We start from the raw sequence: 19,819 nt of genomic DNA on the forward strand, positions 1-19,819 counted from the left end.
CTCGGCGGTGGCGCCGGGGGAAGAGAAGCCGGGAGCCCCGCCGCCCGCTCACCGTGTTGTCTTCCCTCCCGTGCAATAAAGAATTGTCATTAGGTTTGCGTTATGGCATGTGCCATTACCCCACCGTAAAACTAAAATTAGCAAAATGTCAGGAATGGGGAGATTGATTCACCCAAGATGCAATTATCATTTAAAAGTGCTTGATTGAGGTACTGATGTTCAGTGATTTATTCTGCATACCATATACATAATTAAAGTAGTGTAGTGGAGTAATTTATCAATCTAGTTGAGACTGGAAGGGGGAGAGGAGGGAGCTGCTGTATGTTTGTTTTATTAAAAATGCTCGGAGGTCTAGTCCCCGCCCCCCTTTTGCAAGAGTGAAACTGGTGATTTCTCCAGCTCGCGAGGAGAGAGAGAGAGAGAGAGAGAGAGAGAGAGAGAGAGAGAGAGAGAGAGAGAGAGAGAGAGAGAGAGAGAGAGAGAGAGAGAGAGAGAGAGAGAGAGAGGGGGGGGGAGGACGACGGCTTGGGATTGTAGACAGGAGAGAGAGAGACCGAGAGAGGGAGTCGGAGGGGAAAAGGCAACGTGAGGCCAAGGCAAGAACAAGATCAAATAAAGCGGGGTGGGGGGTGGAAGGGGAAAGACGCTTCAGCGGACGTGCAGCTTCGGAACTCCAACCCTGAAAGCTCAGTTTGCCTGGCCACCCCCGCCTCTCCGCCCAGTACCCTGGCATCTCTCCCTCCGCCTCCCGCCCCCCCCCCCCAGGTCTTTTTTTTTTTTTTTTTACGCGATGTTTCAAAGGCTGTGAGCTGCTCTCCTTTTCCCATTCGTCTTCTGTCACTTCCTTCCTGGACGCAGTTTTCTGGACGAGTCTGGTTACTTTTAATCCGACCCGCTGCAGAGAGCCACTTTCTCCTCCTCCTCTTCTTCCTCCTCCTCCTCCTTCTTCCCTTCGTCCTTCTCCTCCTCCTCTTCCTCCTCCTCCTCCTCTTCCGAGCGGGCCGGGTGCGCGCGAATGCGCGGCCCCGCGCGCGCCTCCCCACCTCCGCGCGCGCTCATCCCGCACGCGCGCGCGCACAGGCATACATCGTCTCCAGCTCTCTCTGCTTGCTCTGCTCGCAGTCACAGACACTTCAGCACACGCGTACACCCAGACATCTTCGGGCTGCTATTGGATTGACTTTGAAGGTTCTGTGTGGGTCGCCGTGACTGCATGTTTGAATCAGGTGGAGAAGCACTTCAAGGCTGGACAAAGTAAAGATTTTTTTATTTTTCCTCTCTCTCTTTCTCCCTTTCTCTTAAGAAAGGAAAATAATCCCAAGGACTAATCTGGTCGGGTCTTCCTTCATGTAAGTACCTCTGACATTTCTCGGTAAAAATAGAAATAGCCAGGGCATTGTCTCTGAAAGCTGCCTCAGTATGTTCCATGGCACCGGGTCCATCCTTGTGCCTTTTTTTTTTTTTTTGAAGGCTGAAGTTGGGGCACGTTGTGCATTCTTTTTCCTAAGATTCCACGATTTCCTTGTGTGTTGCTAAAAGTAACTTTTTAGGCAGTCTTATCCGTTTGCCATCAGTTATTGAAATCACTCCTGACTGGTGCCTGTCACATAGTGTGTTTAAAGTTTCATGAAGTTTAGTTCACGTCATTAGCATGTTTGATACGGTGGGGAGTGTATGGAGCCTTGATGGCTTTTAATTTTTCACAGTATGTTCTGTGACCTTGAAATAGATGTCTTAAGATTCACAGTTCATGGTTGAAAGAGGTTCCCAGGGGTCCCCCCACCCCAAGACTGATTTGCCCTGGGTTAGGCTTCTGAGCCCCTAATTCTTAATTCTTGGGATTAGTTTGAGCTGCAGCATGGCTGTCTGTCAGAGTCTACCTTTGTGCATCTTCTTTCCTCACCAAAGTGTTGGCTTGATGGAGGGCTTCTTAATTGGTGTGGACAAAAAAATAACCCTGGCCTCAGTAGTCTATACATTTCACAATTCATGTTTAGATTTCAGCACTGGCATTGTTGTTTATAGATCAAGTCAAATACATGACTCTTTAAAAAACAAACAATGTTAATTGACTTAGATTGCCTTCTGTTTGGACTTTGGATGAAAGTTACCAAACTCAGTGATAAAGTTGGGAATGAAGGAAGTATATTCAGGCACAACACATTGTTTATTGTACTAGTACACATGGTACAAGAATTTGAATTCAGTGCTAATCTTATTACTTTCCCAGAACATGGCTATTAAATCTGAAAATCTTATATATCTGAGTTATTTATTTCTGAGTTATCTAGGTCCCGTAGTTATCTTTCCTCAGGAAAAGCCTTTTTCCTCTTCTTCTTCTTCTTCTTCACGGTTTAGGAATGGGAATCTTTTGTATAAAATACTTTCTATGTAAATGCTGACAATATAATAAGTAGAATCAGGCTCTCTGCCAGTTCTTTATACCCAGTCCTCAGTGGAGAACTGCTTTGACACAAAGTGCATTTTACTATTGTTAATCTGATACTAACTGTAATAGTACCTGTCTTATGAAATGCTTAAGTCCTGCATACATTTTCTAAGTGCTGGAAAGGCAACTCCAGCCATATCCATCTACCAGTCCACAAGTGACCAGACTTTTCACTGGCACCTTGCAATAAAATAGTGATCACAGAGAAAATATATCTATGTAGATCTTATAAACTTCATTCCTTAGAGGACTGCTAGGATATGGAAATGTGACCACCTGTGAGCCTTGTTTAACCTATTGCATATGGATTTTTTAAGCTTTAAGTAGGCCAGAAATCTCCCATTTGAAACAAAAGTATCTAATTGAATTTCTTAAATATTACTACTTGTGGCTAGTCCTTAAAATGTTCAGGATGAATCAAAATGCAGTTAGTATATGTTATTGTCTTCTAGTACGTACGCTAAATTATTTATTAAGATAGAAGCAGCAGTTCTTACGCAAATGGATTCATTATTAGATAGATAAAATGAGATATCCCTACTTAACACCTTATCTCAGGAGGAAGAAAAAAATCTTTTAAGTCTGTGAGAAATTTTTTCCTATTTGTAGGAAAATGTATTTAACTATGTCTTATAATACTAACTCAATTTTAAAATTTTTCATCAAAACACACTTTAAATAAAAGTTGTTTAAAATTTGATTCCTCAGTCAAGGAGACATTAGCTGCTAATTATTTATACTTTTTGCAGTAATTTTTTTAAAATCTACTCTTTATTAATAAAATGAACACAGTTGTCAGATGTTTGCATATTTGTGCTGCTGCAACATGCTTGCTCTGAAATTACACAATGAAAAATAATAAATATTGAGATGCAGCTCTTATTGAATATAATTTTTATTAACATTGGCTTGAATAACAAATAAGAAGTCATTTTCTACCTTTCCAGAGGTAGTCATAGTTGCAAAGTATATAATCACAAGTGTTAACTTTTCTCAATGCAACCACATTAGTATTAAATACACAAAATTTAAATTGAAAGGATTTATTGTACTACCTTTATTTTTCTTTGTAAACTGGTTTATTTTGAAAAATTTTAGAAAAATGGTTCATTCCAGTATGGAATGGAGCTTTGTCTATAATGATTCAAAATTAAATCCTGAAGAAGTATTATGATATATATTTTGAAACTATTTATTAATTTTCTCTCGGTCCCCAGTTTACTGAATCAATAAATTGCTTAAGCCTACAGCTGTATCTTTCTAATAAACAGTATGTTGTATTCAACTTTCTTTTATACTAAACTGCACTAAATAACTCCTTTGCATATGTTAGCATCATCTTTAAAACTTTCTTCTGTTTATTGTAGTATACTTTGTGGTTTTATTTCCCAATTGTCCGTGCAGTACATATTGAGTCCCTGAAATCTCAGAAAGTGACAAATTGGGGTAAATATATGTGCAGTAATACTTACACTACAAAACTACAAAGAAATAGTTATTAACCAGAGAACCGTGGTTCCCAGGGCATGAGTGAAAGAACCATGAAAGAATTCAATCTGCAATTACAGATCATGGAATGTACTTAAGAAAAGTATTAATAAAATGTTATATGTTTACAAAAACTCATTTTTCTGAGAAAAATTCCTTCCTAGTTAATATCTGAAGATGTACACATTCTTTTTACACATATGGTGAAGACACAGTGAAAGGCCTTAGCGACTGATACTTAGTGAGTGTGCTACATGTGCAAGGAGGGATGATTATGATACCATCCTTAACACTGCACCTCAATCTCATGGATATATGGACTGTCCTGCAGTGGGTTAAGCTTGACTGTTCATTGAGATCTGTCACCTTTAGGAAATCAAACCAGATTACAGGGACGATTCACAAAACCAGGAGCGACAACGGAGTCTGTACACTTTACAAAAGGCAGATTACACAGTTCACGTGTCATTCTGATAGGTCAAAGATAAAAGCTGAGTGTCGAGGACTGGCCAGGCACTCCGATTTCAAATGATTGCTAGATAAGTGTACAACGACCCTGTTGCTTCATCATTATGAAGAGCCATTCAAACAGTGGAAAACTCAGTGTTCAAATAATAGACTTCCAGTAGTGCAGTGAGAGAAAATGTGTTCTTTATGTGTTTCTCCCTTGCTTAAAATTTAAGTTCCATCACTTCTTTATGAACAGATTTCAAGTTGTCTGCTTATATGCAGTGGTTATCATAAACTCATTGGACATGCTCAGGAGCATGGTAAAGCATACAAAGCAGAATTTGCCAGAAATAAAACAGCCTTGTAGTTTTGAGTAATTGGGCAGAAAATGCATAATAGTATATGCCTGTTAGGTAGTTCTATTACCAATTGTAGTCTTTGTGAAAATATTTATTTACGATATCATGAATCTGTCCATATGAAATATAGCTTGATAGGTGTTCACTGGTGAAATTCACTGTGTGTATTTGCATATTATATGAATTTTAGATAAAAATCCTTCTTTACCACAAACCATGATGTGTAAAGGTTAATTTCAGAGAATCAACTTTTGTTTCACAGAATGACATTTTTGAAAACTCCAACTTCTTATACATCCAATTCTTCAGTATTCTCTTGCTTTCTCTAAAATTGAAGCCTTTTTTTTACCCAACTGATGCCTCCTAGTGTTTCACACAATAAAACACTAATGAGTCACCCATAAATGTAAACATTTCATTTTCATTGCCTACGTGTTCTGTGATACATAAAATTAATATTTATGTGTTTAATTTTCTGTGTATTATTATACTAAGATAGGAGATTTTAGTGAATGAGATGTTTCATCCATGTGAATTTGTGACACACGCAGATTTTCTTTGACCATAACAATATCTTACTAAGTTTTAATAACTTTATTACCTTCAGTTCCAATTTATATATTCCCTGTATATCCTCACTCTCCCTCCAAGGGAAAACATAAGCAAAATAGCCGAGCTTCCATTTTGTAGGCCTGGAAATTACATAGCTAAAATGCCTAATAAGTGGCAAAGGGAATAAAGACCTCACTTAAATCCTAAAAAGTAGGTTAAGAGATGTCAAATGTTGCTTACTTTGTTTACATTAGCAAATAAAGGAGAAGAGAATTGCAAAAACAAAAGGAAAGATAAGCACCCAAATGCCACAAATTCGAGTCCATTAGTTTATTTGAAAAATAACAAAAGAAAAAGTTGGTTAGGGCATATACAATTCTATAAAAGGAAAGGATGCCTTATTAAAATACATTTTCTTGTGCTTAGCAGATTAATTTCAAGAGATAGAAATTAGTAGACATTAACTTCAGTGTAAGTTTTCTGACATTAGAATGACAAGGAGAGACCTGTGATATTTCTTGCAGGTTTGTAATTTTTGAGTAGGTGTCTGATTTTACTTAGGAATTTGGATACTTTAGTTTACAAATATTATTTTCTTTTTATATTCTTAGGAAAAGGAGGAGCATTCTCCTAATAGATCTTTAATTTAAAAGATGTAGTTGAAATTCTTTAACATTTACTGATTTCCTCCTGAGATGTCAAAGAGCACACACATGCCACAAAGATTCATGACTTTCTTCCATTAACACAAATATTCTAAGCATCAGAATATAGAGGCTAGACAGAATGTAGTTCACTGCTGTTACATACAGGTGTCTTTTAGGTCTCTCAGTGAAAAATGTTCATTAACATTAATTTGACTATCACTTAATTTTTCTAATTTGATCAATGATACAGTGTTATTATGCTTCGTACTTGGACACATTTCAAAGAATGTAAGGGGGTGTGTTCCCTTCTCGTTCAGGGAAGCAAACATGTAGAAAGGGGTGGGCCTTTCCCACAAGAGCCACATTTCTTCCTTTGGAGAGCTGAAGAAAATATGCAGTATGAAGAGAATAGCAGCATGAGAAAGGAAATAACTTGTAATGATCTACTGTAGTTTGTGTGCAAAAAAAGACCTGTCAATGTGTTTTCCAGAAGGCAGCTCTTATTGATAATCTTATTAAATGCTGAGAAAGAGCCACAAAATTTTGTAATAGTTTGTAATATTTTAATACTCATGAATACAATAACTAAATAGTACACTCAAATAATATGGATCTAACTCAATGCTACCATGTAACAGTTGCTACTATTTACATACAGCACTGAGGCATAAAGAAATCAAAGCTTCTAGGAGCCATCATTCCCTTCCTGTCTCTTTTAAGACTGTGGAGAAAGCACTAATGATTTTATATTAATCGTTTTCATCTGTACACGAAAAACATTTTATAATGAGTAGTATTGTAAAAATAAGATTATAGGAAAGATTATCCAATAAAGTCTTGTCCCACATTTCCTTGGTATTTGCTGAAAAAAGTAAAAGTATATTCCTATTAAAGATGGAATCTGTGCTAGTTCTGTGAATACATGGTTTAGTATCATTCCATAATGTGAAGAGCCATCATTAAGCATCCCAGTGATGTATTTATTCTTCATTGTCATTTGATTGCCCAAATTAAATTTGTCTTTGTTTTTAAATATGATCAGTGTAAACAAAGTTCACAGTATACTTGAAGAGAATCACTTGAGAGTGTTGTAAAGAAAATGGGAGGCGTAATGATAAGTATAGATACTACATTTCCTACAGGCAGATTCTATAGGAATCATTATTCTTTGGCGATGTAGACATTTTGGAGACTTTTTAAATTTTTCACTGCTGCAGATTTTAAATAAATGACACAATTGTGTCCATCCTGCAAGTATTTCAATTCATGTAAAATGAGCGTGCAATTCTTCAAGGGATAATTTAAATAAGGCACCTTAAACTTGAGACCTGTTTTTTCCAAGTAGCATCCTGAGCATCGTCTGGTTTTCCCCCTGTATCCTGTTGTCATAGATAAGATGTGCACGAAGAACTTTTATACCAATGGTCTCTAGCATATTGTATTTTAAAGTAGTAGTTATGATTCTTTGCCCGAACGTATCTTTAAAAACAGCCCTAACCACCTCTGCCTTTGCTTTATCCACACGTGTTTTTTTTTTTCAACACAGTAGTAGAAGAGCAAGCGATTGCATTCTTAGCTAAGATTTTCTTATTCATTTACAAAATTAGAAAATAGATTCAATAACATGAATAAGTCAGGACACTGACTTATAAGGAGACTGACTTACTACTTGACAGAAAAAAAAACTTGACTGTTAATTCTTTTATCTTCTAATTAATTCTAGACTTTCTATAAGAAGGAGGTTAGCCAAGTCTTACTAGGGAGAGATGTTGTTACTTCTTAATGCAACATGAGGGAATGATATTTCTTTGAAGTAATTTTGAAGATGTGATTATTTAGCAGAAATCTTCACAGGGGCATTTATTTTTAGAAATCATGGTCACACAAGGAACCTTTATAGGACCGACTGCTTAATTGAGGTCCAAGTTCTCTTTAATGAATGAACACACACACTGAAGAACACATATTTTAAGAATATAATGGCCCTATATTTTAAACAATTTTGCCACACTTTTTATACCAGAATAGAACGTATGTGTCTAAGCAGATGTTTTAAGTTATATCCTTCATGTAGGTGAGTCTGTAAATGCACCATTTAACTTAAATGGCTTTGTGGGAAGGTAGTGTGAGGAGTTTAAAATGAGAAAATAAAAAAACCCCCAGTTACTATAGTTTCAGCTCTTTCTTTTTTAAAAAACAGTAATTACACTCAGGATAAAGAAAGAAAAACAAACTCTTTTAATTCCTTGTAACATCCCCAGTTTCTGAGGTAGAATGCTGGTGTATTTTTATTCTTGACTATGCAGGGCAGGTACTGGCAGCAGGGCTACAAAATGAAAACTTCCTGGCTACAGCCCAGAACCAGTGCACAGCGCCACATCATAAACTTCCCTTCTTCTGTCTGAGAGTGATTTCAACTCTAAGCAATGTCCCTTTTTCCCCCTACGTAGCCTTTGGAGCTATGAAGGCCCTCTTCCTGAAATGTAGCTTTGGGAAAGGAAAAGCATAATGTTTCCCTTCCTTAACTAAAAAGTTCTGCTTATTAAATCACTGACATTAACTGCACGTGGGATTCAGTATGGTTCCTCCTTTCTGTTTGTTTGTTTTTTTTAAATTTCCCACCTAACAGTTTAGAATGCAGGAAACAATAAGTATGAAAGGGAATATGAGACCTCCTACCCCAGTACGTGGAGGCCCAATCAGATATCCCCTTTTCAAACTTTCCTTCGTTTGACAAAAAAATAAAATAAAAATTTAAAAAAGACACATAATGATTTCTTTTCAATGGAGTCTGTGCATTATGTTCTAGATGGATTAGATAATTTTATGATGCAAATTAAAGTCGAGAAGCAACAATATTCTAACATAATAATAAGTGGTGCTGTAGTCATGATTGTTGATAAACATTCACACTTTTAGTGACTATTAGGTCAAAATACAGAAGAGAAAGAGAAAAAGTATTGGCGTTATCTTTCAGATTTGGTTTAAGCTCTTTTGAAAGGTGCCATGGAGGCACTATGCAGGGTAAATTAACTTCTAAAATAATGTGGATTCGCATTCCTTGCATTTGAAACTGTGGCCTAAAAACTTACACTTCTCTTTTAAATATAAAGAGGGGAAATGTTTAAAAGTAGCTTTTAATGACCAAGTTATATTTTCAAATGCTACCAGTGTAATTTTTTTAATTTTATGAAAAATTATACCTCCCTGCCATGGCTTCTTTCAATCAGGAGCAGAATTCTCATTTGAAAGAGATATAATCAGATTTTTGCCAGCACACCTTTCTAAAACTCACCTATGGAAATGTATTAAATGGGACCCTTCAGGAGAACGTGTTATTACATAGTAAATATTTATTCCAATTTTATTTTTGAATTAGATTATTGATTTAACAGTGAATGAACAAGGTATAAATGTTAGTTTAGTCAGAAGCCTCCTAAACCAATTATTAACTGCCTATTTTAAATTTACCAAATCAGGCCAACAGTGAAATATAATTTAATTTTTCTTCAAAATAGGTAATTTTAATTTCATTTAAATGTCAAGCAACTACTTCTTTGTGGATGCATATGTTCCACAAAATGAATATAACATAAACCTTAAAAATGTAAAAGACAACTCATAAGAATGTGATCATAATGTCATATTCTTGCTCTAGGTGTTTTAGCAAGTTCCTTGCACATGGCACCCTTGAAGGACCATTAGCAAGGGAGAACAAAATACTGAAATGTTTGCATATATTAATGCAATGGAGCCAATAACATTTTATTTCCATTTTGTAAAATTACACATTCTATTCAAAAGTTCTGATTTAAACTATCCTTTAATTTTAAACTATATTGTAATTTTAAATGTCGCATGGCACTTACTATTTTCTTGAAATTTTCTTTTTTTTTCTTTTTTTATTGTAATTAATAAAAGGGTTACATGATATTTGCCAGATAGAAGGTGCATTAATTCACATATATTGATACCCTTTCACATGTCTTGGTCCCCATTACCCTCTCCTCCACCCCCTTCCCCGTCTTGGTTTTCCCCCCTTCCCTATCCAATTTCAAATAACCAAATACAAATAAATCCAATATATCAGATAACAAAGTGAGATACTGTAACAATATGAGATAACCAAGGGACAGCAAAAGAGATGAGAGAGATAACATAGTACATTAAGGACAACAATCATTCATTGTATGGCTTTTGTTTCAATATCCTGGAGGTCTTTTCAATTAGCTTCATACTATATGGCCTTATGTATCAAGGTTTCTTACAGGAGTAGGATAATTGATATCACCATTCCTTGATAAACATTCAAGTTTCAACTGTTAAGTATATGTACTGGATAAAAAATATCAAAGAGAAAGTACACTATCTTGATATTTAAGTATTACAACACTTTACCTGCATAAAATATGAGTCTCTTGAAAATTCACCTAATAAGTAAATCTCTGGACAGGAATATCAGAAATTGTAAATGGTGATAGCCAATACATTACAATGACTCCTTTGTGGAAACCTGATATTCCTCCATGTTAGAGAAGTACAAAGTTGTTGGGTGGTCTTTTAGTATTGTACAGAAAGTAGGTATTTTACCCTTATTTTGTTGCTTTATTAATTACGTTTAAGAGGTATAAATCAAGACCTAAAACAGTCTGGATTATCTGTCCTAATTAAATTAGAGCTAATACTTTTGGTTACTAGAAAAAAATGTATCTGTGTCTTCATTTGTTTGATTTATTGGAATCCCACGTGGAGTGTGTAATAGGCTATAAGTTAAGAAAATAATTTTGGCTACATCCTTCTTTCTTTTATGTTTGAATTTTTTTTCCTCTCCCATATACACAGAGCAAATTTCCATAATTTGAATAGATTTCTAAAAGGTAGCATGTTTGTTCCTTACAGTCTTGTGCCTCAAATAATTCCATAATAACCCTTCTAGGACTATTTGACTTGCTTGAGTGAGAATGAGTATTAAGAGTCTTCTCTATTCTTGTCTCATTTTATAAATCAAAAAAAATCAAAGAATTCTGGACTTCACCCCTTTTTTTCCGTTTTTATTGTTTTTGGATTCTCTTCCGTCTAAGCTCTCTTCTTGCTGTAAAGTACATGTATTTGGTATTGTGAAAGCAAGGACACTTTTAACTTGCTTTGACTATGTATGTGAGATCATAGAATTGTTTAAGGTGTTAAATTATCTTCTTAGGCATAAGAGACCTACGTGTCTCAACTCAAACTGATGCCAGGTCATGAAAAAGCTCCGGGAAGTGATCTTGGAAGAGCAAGGTTTACAGAATAGTGTCTTTTCGGTAACTAACAACATCTTTAGAGACAGTGAACCATATATCATGGCAAATTGCACAGCGCCATGGACTCCCAGAAGGTGGCATGGTTGTGGGACAAGCTGATGGTTTTGGGTCAAGCTGAATGCTTTCATAATGTTCTATGGAGTGTGTGACTTAAAACTGTGTGTGTGTGTGTGTGTGTGTGTGTGTGTGTGTGTGTGTGAAATGGAGAATGTAGGTGGAAACACATAGAGGACAACAGAAATGGAAATCATGAGAGGATGAGGACGACCACAAGAGAAAAATCAAAGAGTTGAAGGCTCTATTGCCATCTTAACTGCAGCTTTTTTTTTCTTTTCTTTTCTTTTTCTTTTTTCTTTTTTTGCCAGACCTGGGTCTTGAACTCAAGGCCTGGCCTCTGTCTTCGAGCCTCTGAAGGCTAGTGTTCTACCACTTGAACCACAGCACCACTTCTGGCTTTTTCTTCTTATGTCATAGTGAGGAATCAAACCCAGGGTTTCATGCATGCTAGGCAAGCACTCTACCACTTAAGCTACATACCCAGCCCTTAACTTCAGCTGTTTGAATATGCACATGTGCTGTTAGTAAACCAACTCATAAACAGTAGTGGGTAATGACTGTGAAGAACAGCCAAAACTGAGTTCAAAGGCTGTCTTCCCATTTCCCATTTTCCATTTTCTGGAACATTAGAGGTTTTAAGCTGGTTACTTAATCATCAGGAAACCTCAGTTCCAGTATCTGTAAAATGGGGGAAATGACAGCATCTACCTCTTGGGGTTTTTATGAAGATTAAATACATGTAAAAGCACAATACAGATATACAGTAAGTGTTCAGTAATTATTATCATCATAACAGCACGTTACATTTTAATCCTATGATCAAATAATCACTTAGAAATCTTGGTGGGATAATTACTTGAAATTTTTTAAAAGAATATTACAGTTGGTTTGCTTTCAGGACACATTTCTAGTTCCGATGTTAGGTCAATTCTAATGATTGCTAAGTGCAATCTACCTTTTTCCAAGAAAATCAAAACCTTTCACAGATCAGATGGTACTAAATACTGGATTTAGACTCAGAAAGGGATCCACAGAGACAAAATGATTTCATTCAAGAGTTTAAGAATTTATTTGCTGAAAGCTCTCAATTCCATAAAATATTGTCTAACAATAATAATTGAGGAACTGTTTTGATACACATAGAGCTAGTAAGCTGTGAAAATAGCTCTTACGAAAAATTCTAAAGCTTTTTGAAAACAATCAGTATTTCCTACTTCATTTATTTCTCACTACGTTATTTTGGTTGTAGGTACAGAGCATATTTGTTCCTGAGGAATGAATATTAGTTGCTCATTTTATACTCCTTCACAAATGCTTTTATATAGGAGTTGACTTACACAAACTGCTAAATATATTAGTGGGTTATATTTACATATAAAGAAAAAGTGCTTGTTAAATTAGTATAGTTAAAAGTTAAGTAAGGCATTCCTACTATTATTTTTTCCAGTCTTAGGAAATTCATCTACACTGAGAGGATGAACTCAGTTTGGTATTTTCATTCAGGGTGGGGAAAGAAAAAACAGTCATGTAGAATATATCCTGAGAATTACATTTGGTATCCTAAAGAAACACATTTAAATAAAGTGAGGATGGAAATGGGAATTGTTCTTGGAGTCAAAAACTGTTTATCACTTTTTGTTCAGCTTTGTATTCAATTTCTCCAAAAAATCATATTTTGGATGACAGATAATGTGAACTAGACCTGCCCAGTTTATGCAACCTGGGGAGTTGTGACTGCTTGAAATTGTTCTCATGCTTCTGAGTAATGATCTTCTGGTGTGCACCTTGCAATTCAGCTTTCTTTTCTAACCTTGTTTCAATGCCTGGATAGAGAGTGTTCAGCACAAGGAATGCTTGCAGAGTGGACTTTCCTGTGGTAAAACAGCATGGACAGCTCCCAACACTGCAATCAAGGATGCCTCTAAAAGCTTTAATTTAAAAATAATAATAATAATAATAAGTCTGCATGAAGATGATGGAGCCCTCAAAGGCACATGGGCTGAGAGAATTATTACCATCTGCAACCCCCTCCCCCTACTTAGTAGCCTTTCCAGGGTTATGATTACTGGAAAATGGCTGTTAATCACCAGAATTTTTTTTGACTGCAGCTGCTTCAGTCACACTACTAATCTATTAAACAACTTTGTCTCCAGTTTAAAATTTGCATTGTATACTGTATAGAATAAATTTTCATTGTAATCAGTGCATCCAAGAGAACTTCCTGATATGATTTATAGAAACACATTTGGTTTTTATGTAGGGGCTCTCTTCTGCTAGTGAGCCAACTGTTTAAACAATAGTGCGGTTGATCAGCAGAAAAATGAAATACTGTAGCACTATTGAGTGCAAGCACCATTTATAATAGTCACATTTGCAAGATATTTGAATTGTGGCTTCCTTGGCACTTGGCCATATAATATCCACATAATTCAAAAACCCTGATATTTGAAATTTGACTTGAACCCTGAAAGGTTTGTGTAAGTTTAGTGTTCATGTACCAGACTGTGGTAGAGTGGCATCTTTTTCTACCCTCATACTTATTACATTTGCAATACATTTATAGAAATAATCCCAAATTGGAGTCAATATTTAGTGTTAAGGGAGAAAAAACCAGCCCTAATTTACAAAGGACTCTTTTAGAATGCATTCTTATATGCAGAATTGACAGGCTACAAGAGGTGGTTGGCTGCTATTCATCATGTTGGAAAGAATGTTTCAATTAAAGTTGAGCACTTTCTCTTCCAGGTCTTTTTTTCCTCCATTTTTTATTTGCTGTGCCAAGGTACCCATGTGTGTTTTTCCACTGTCATCTGGCTCTTTCCCAGCAGATGCACACAATCTGTTCTGCTGTCACTAACAGGGTTCGGTTTCTGAAAAGAACGTGTCAGAACATGCCACTATAGTCACTTTTACAGGTTTTTTTAAAGAGTAACTGAGAATATATGCATTGCCCTAGTTTTATGGTACTCAGCCTATAAGAGATTTCTAAGAAACTTTTGTAACAGACCATAAGCTTTCTTCTAAACACTGACCAATTATTTACTTCCATTAAAAAATAAAATTTTAAGGGTTAGAAATGTGTCTTAGTGGTAGAGCGCTTGCCTATCATGCATGAAGCCCTGGGTTTTAGTCCTGAATAACAAACAGAAAAGGCTGGAAGTGGTGATATGAATCAAGTGGTAGAGTGCTGGCCTTGAGCAAAAGAAGCTCAGGGACAGAGCCCAGGCCCTAAGGTCAAGCCCCAGGACTGGCAAACATCAATCAATCAAACAATCAATCAATAAAGCAAAATCTTGAAAGTGCAAACATGTAGTTACTGCGGAAATATATTATGGTTAAAATTAAGAACAGATTTAGATAGAACTGTTTAAAATTAACTAAAGATTTTTTATAAAATGTTCCAATTTCCAAATATGAAATTTTCTGCAAAATTAGACACTTAATCTACTTTGCTACTCATTTAACCATTACTCATTTGCCATTTAACGTGTTTACTTTTTTCCTGATAGAATTATTAGGGTGTGGTCATAAATATAACTGTTTGACCTGATAATATTATACTGTCATTCTATTTTTTTCCTGTCCTGGGCCTTGACTGAAGGCCTGAGCATTGAGCTTGGGCTTTCTCAAGGCTAGAGCTCTATTACTTGAGCCACAGCACCACAGCTTGTTGTATGTATATGATACCCAGGAATCAAATCTGGGTCTTCATGCATGCTAGGCAAGCACTCTACCACTAGGCCAAACTCCCCACTATATTGTTATTCTTAAGTCAACTATATTAAGTTGAGCCAAAAAAAAATTAAGCTATGGAATGCATTCTTGTTCTGCAGTGAGAAACTTGATAAACAGATTTTCATCAAATATTATGACATAGTCTTTTTTATATTTCATCTTTTTAAAGCATCCTAGGTAAATATTTCTAAACTCAATTTTTATTCATTAAGGTTTCTTGATTTGCCACAAACTAATCTTAGTAGTAAAAGCATCAGGTTTTGGTTGTCTTTTTCATTAACGATAACTTCTTCAGGACTTGAGTCATGGGAGTTGCATACAATTGTAAATTTGAGTTCAGTTATTTAGCAGAAGTTTTAATTTTTTAATGATTAATAGTGTAAGAAACAATGTTAGGAAGACCAACTAGGTCTTATCTGAGAGGGGTAGAGACATAGGGAAGGGGTTAGACAAATGGAGATTGAAATGATGGGCAAAAGCTGAGAGTGATGACTCACACCTGTAATTCTAGATGCTCAAGATCTGAGGATCATGGTTCAAGGCCATGACAGGTACTAAAAAGTCCATGAGACTCTTATCTCCAATCAATGACCAGAAAACCGAAAGTGGCACTGTGACTCAAAGGGTAGGGCAGTAGCCTTGAGCAAAGAGCCCAAAGACAATTGCCCAGGCCAAGAGTTCAAGTCCCACAACAAACAAAAAGAAAAGATGGGCAAGTATAGAATCATAGCACTCAATGTACATACATGAAAATAAACCTAGAAAACTTCAGACTGGTGGAGATGGGATAGATGAGACAGAATGACTGGCCCGGGAGACACTGATCAAGATGAGTTGCATGCAGAAACAGACATGTTAACTTGAAACAACTATTCAAAAATAATAAAAACAATGATCTCAACACTATTCTTATAATATTATAATATGTAGATGTATATATGTAAGCATAGATATGAATATGCTAATACCTACTGGACATGTCAAGATATTTCTCACTCCCAGAATTGAAGGCTTTAAAGGTTCTTAAATGTTAATTCTAGGTGATGGTTTTTAAAAAATATTTTTGATTTGCATATTGAGTCACAGTCCAAGAACATCAAACTTTCCTTACTCAAGCTTAAAATTCACAGGAACCAAAATTGCAAATCAGGAAGTGGATGGGTAGAGCAGGTACCTTGTATTCAAAAACTAAGCAAGTGCTCATGTCCTTGAGTTCAAGCCCCTGTATCTGCACAACAAATGAAAGTAAAAAGTTTAAAATTTAAAATACAGTTGAAAAACATATTAAGGAATTAGATAAGATAGATAGATGGATAGATAGATAGATAGATAGATAGATAGATAGATAGATAGATAGATAGATAGATAGATAGAGATATATATGTACATTTTGGGTTTTTTCCCAGATCTGGGGACCGAATTCAGGGCATGAGCACTGTCCTTGGGCTTTTCCTCAGGCCTAGTGTTCTACCACTTGAGCCACAGTACCACTTCTGCTTTTTTATGTATATGGTATTGAGGAATCGAACCCAGGTCTTCATGAATGCTAGGCACTCTGACACTAGGCCAAACTCCTGGCCCACATATATCTATATATCTATATATCTATATTTTTTAAAGAAATAGTTTTAGATTTTACACTCAATTTTTGATATGTACTTTAGGTAAAGGTATAATGTATCAGACCAGTGACATATCACAGAGACAACTCATGCAACAAAAATTAAGATTATTTTTAAGACAGGCACCTGTGGTTTATGCCTATAATCCTAGCCACTCAGGAGGCTGAGATCTGAGGATCACAATTGGAAAGTTCAACTGACTCTTATCTCCAATTAATTACAAAAGAAAAGCTGTAGCTCTAGTTAACCTTAAACAAGAAAAGGACAGTACCCAGACCTTAAGTTCAAACTAGCCCTAGGACAAGTACAAACAAATGATATTTGTTTGACAATTTATCTGACAAATATTTGTTGACAATTATGCCTATTTGAGCAAGAGATATTTTACATTTGAAACTCATTGGGATTGTTGTCACAGCATGCAATTTAATTGCTGAATTATGTGATTACTGTAAGTTTGCTTAGTTCTTATAAAGTGCAGAATCCCTAGTGATAGCATTTTTAAATGCTATAATGTACACATATTTGTTATAAGTTCAGTTTGTAACTTTTTAATGGTGATGATGAACACAAATATATATAATTAATCATAAAGGATAATTCAGAATTCTGGAGTTCACCTTTCCTTACACACACACACACACACACACACACACACACACACACACATTTGGCAATATGAGTGTGTGAATTTGGGCCTTTAGGCTTGTTACACAAATGCTCTTTCAGTTGAGCCCCTCCTTTAACCTGTTATATGTTGTTTTTCTGACAGGACTTGTGCTTTTTGCCTAAAGTTGTACTTGGAACATGATCCTCCTAAACATCTCACATAGCTGAAATATGGACTTGTACCATCACACCATCTTGTTTGTTGAGATGTAGTCTTTCTGCCCACCTTAGAACAGTTATCCTTCCATATCCACTGCCCAAGAACTGGAATTGTAGGCATAAGCCCTTGTGGCCTGCCTAACATTTAAATTTATCCATGATTTTTCATGTCACATTACTTTCTAATTAAGCCATGGGTACTTGAATTGCTTAGTTTTTGATGGTTCTTGGCATAAGACTGCTTGGGTTGGCCCAGGTGATGGCTAACACCTGTAGTGGTAGCTACTCAGGAGGCTGTGATCTGAGAATTGTGGTTCAAAGCCAGCTCGGGCAGGAAAGTCCATGAGATATTCTCCAATTAACCACCGGAAAACCAGAACTGGAGCTGTGACTCAACTTATGTATGTAACTGTATCCCCTCGATACCTCACTTTGACAATAAAATTAAATTAAAAAAAAAAAAGACTTCTTGGGCCACAGCCTGCCAGCAGTGGTGCTAGGAAAGAATTATAGTACATTAAATTTGCTAATTATAGTACGTTAGATTTGCTAATTATTACCTGTATTGAGGAAGATATCATATGGGCATGGAGAACAGTAAGAATCAGATTTTCCTAATAGTGGAGTTTGGACACAAGGCCTCTCACTTGTGAAGCAGACACCACTGAATCACAGCTCCAGCACAAGATTCATTGATTTTTGTTACAATGTGAATCCTTGTAAGTCAGACCAAACTTTATAGGCAACCTTACTTACCACTATTCTGCATCACTAATCTTTAGCTTTTATTTATTGCTCACAGTATGAAAAGAATACTAAATTTCACTGGAAAAAAATAAAATAAAATTTACCCCTCTAATCCTAACTACTCAGGATGCCTAGTTTTGAGGACTGAAGTTCAAAGCTAGTTTGGGCAGAAAAGTCTGTGAGCCTTTAATCTCTAATCAACCAGAAAAAAATAATAATCCAGTAGTAAAGCTGAGGTTCAAATGGTAGAGCGTACCCTGCCACTTGAGCCACCATGGAGTGGAAAAGCCGAGCAAGAGTGTGAGGTCGTGAGTTTAAGCCCTAATACCAGCACAACTTTACTATTCTTAGCAAGAATTCACAGAACTTGAATATTTGCAAATATGTTTGAAACACTTTGAAATGTCAGGTCTTTTGAGAAAGGTAGTCTCTTATTTAATGATGCCTTATACCTAGTTGTTTCTTTTGTAAAGAAGAAAGAAGAATAGTTTTCAAATGTGATTTTTTTTCTGGTTCTTCTGGAGATGAACTTTGGAATCATTTTCTCTCAAAAAATACTCCTTAGAATTTTCAATTTCCAACATGGGGGTAACCATGATTATGTGATTGGGAGGTGATTCTTTGTGTTGCTTAGTCATGAGTCTTTCTGTAGCAAAGATAGATCATTCTTATGAAGCTGTCCTCAACACATGTATTATTCATCAAATAAGAAACTCATCAAAGTCTCTCACCACATACATAATGAAAGGCTGGACTGTGGTGACCAGAAGGCTCTCCATTCAGTTTCCTTTAGAAAATTTAAAGGCAGTTGTATTCATTTTCCATCTGCACAGACATATGTTGACCAGTTGGTTTTCAATTCTTGCTGGCTTCATCTTTGGAAGTAGGACTGATCTTATATAAATATAATTGATATTTTCAACCCTTACTTAGGAATTCCTCTTCTATTTTATCCCTAATGTCATTACTGAAGATATCTAATAACCCTGGTAACATAAAAATCTAAAGTATAATGTATTGCAATTATTTGGGGTAATAAAAATCATAGTTATCATTTTTGAGAGCATACTGAATACTTGGACAAGGGCTTATTTATTTCTTGAAGACCCAATGGAATGGATGGTTTGCATTTATCCTTTTTCAGAGGAAGAAATTGAGGGAAGCAATTAAAATTTGCTCCTTGAGTTTACACATTAATGGCAGCACTGAAATCTTGACCAATTTAGTCTTTAGACTCCGCTGCTCCATATTAAACCAAACTCAGACACGTAAATCATATTGTGAGAAAAGAAATATCCAAAGAAAGATTTGGCTATTGAATTTAAATCTTGCATGGTATGTTGAAGAAAGGATCCAGTGATTCCAGAATGACATTATGACTGTAGTTGTGTGTGTGTTTATATAGTTCTAAAGAGTCTTCATGAATTTTTGGTCTATAATGTGGTTCTTAAAATTTTTAACCTGAAGGAATTATATATTTTATAAAGTATTTCATGAATATTGAAAGCAATGCCTTACTTCTATTTGTGAAAATATATTTTTCTACTTACTGTATTAGTCTTCATTGACATGGGAACATCTA

The 19,819-nt window shown here is 35.8% G+C and overlaps 1 protein-coding gene across 10 annotated transcripts in view; it reads left to right on the forward strand.

Annotated features, from left to right (window-relative positions):
• Nucleotides 1-511: 511 nt before the first annotated feature.
• Mef2c (myocyte enhancer factor 2C) overlaps nt 512-19,819 on the forward strand; it is a 158,949-nt gene continuing 139,641 nt past the window's right edge. For 3 of the 10 annotated variants that reach the window (XM_090331650.1, XM_090331660.1, XM_090331657.1), the window contains exon 1: nt 1,076-1,254. The gene's annotated coding sequence lies outside the window, so the exon portion shown is untranslated. The other 7 variants (XM_090331652.1, XM_090331655.1, XM_090331661.1 and 4 more) reach the window with 4 other exon arrangements.

This window comes from Megascapheus bottae, chromosome 4 (assembly GCF_031878675.1).
Source record: "Megascapheus bottae isolate mThoBot1 chromosome 4, mThoBot2.hap1, whole genome shotgun sequence".
In the NCBI taxonomy this organism is placed as follows: Eukaryota; Metazoa; Chordata; class Mammalia; order Rodentia; family Geomyidae; genus Megascapheus; species Megascapheus bottae.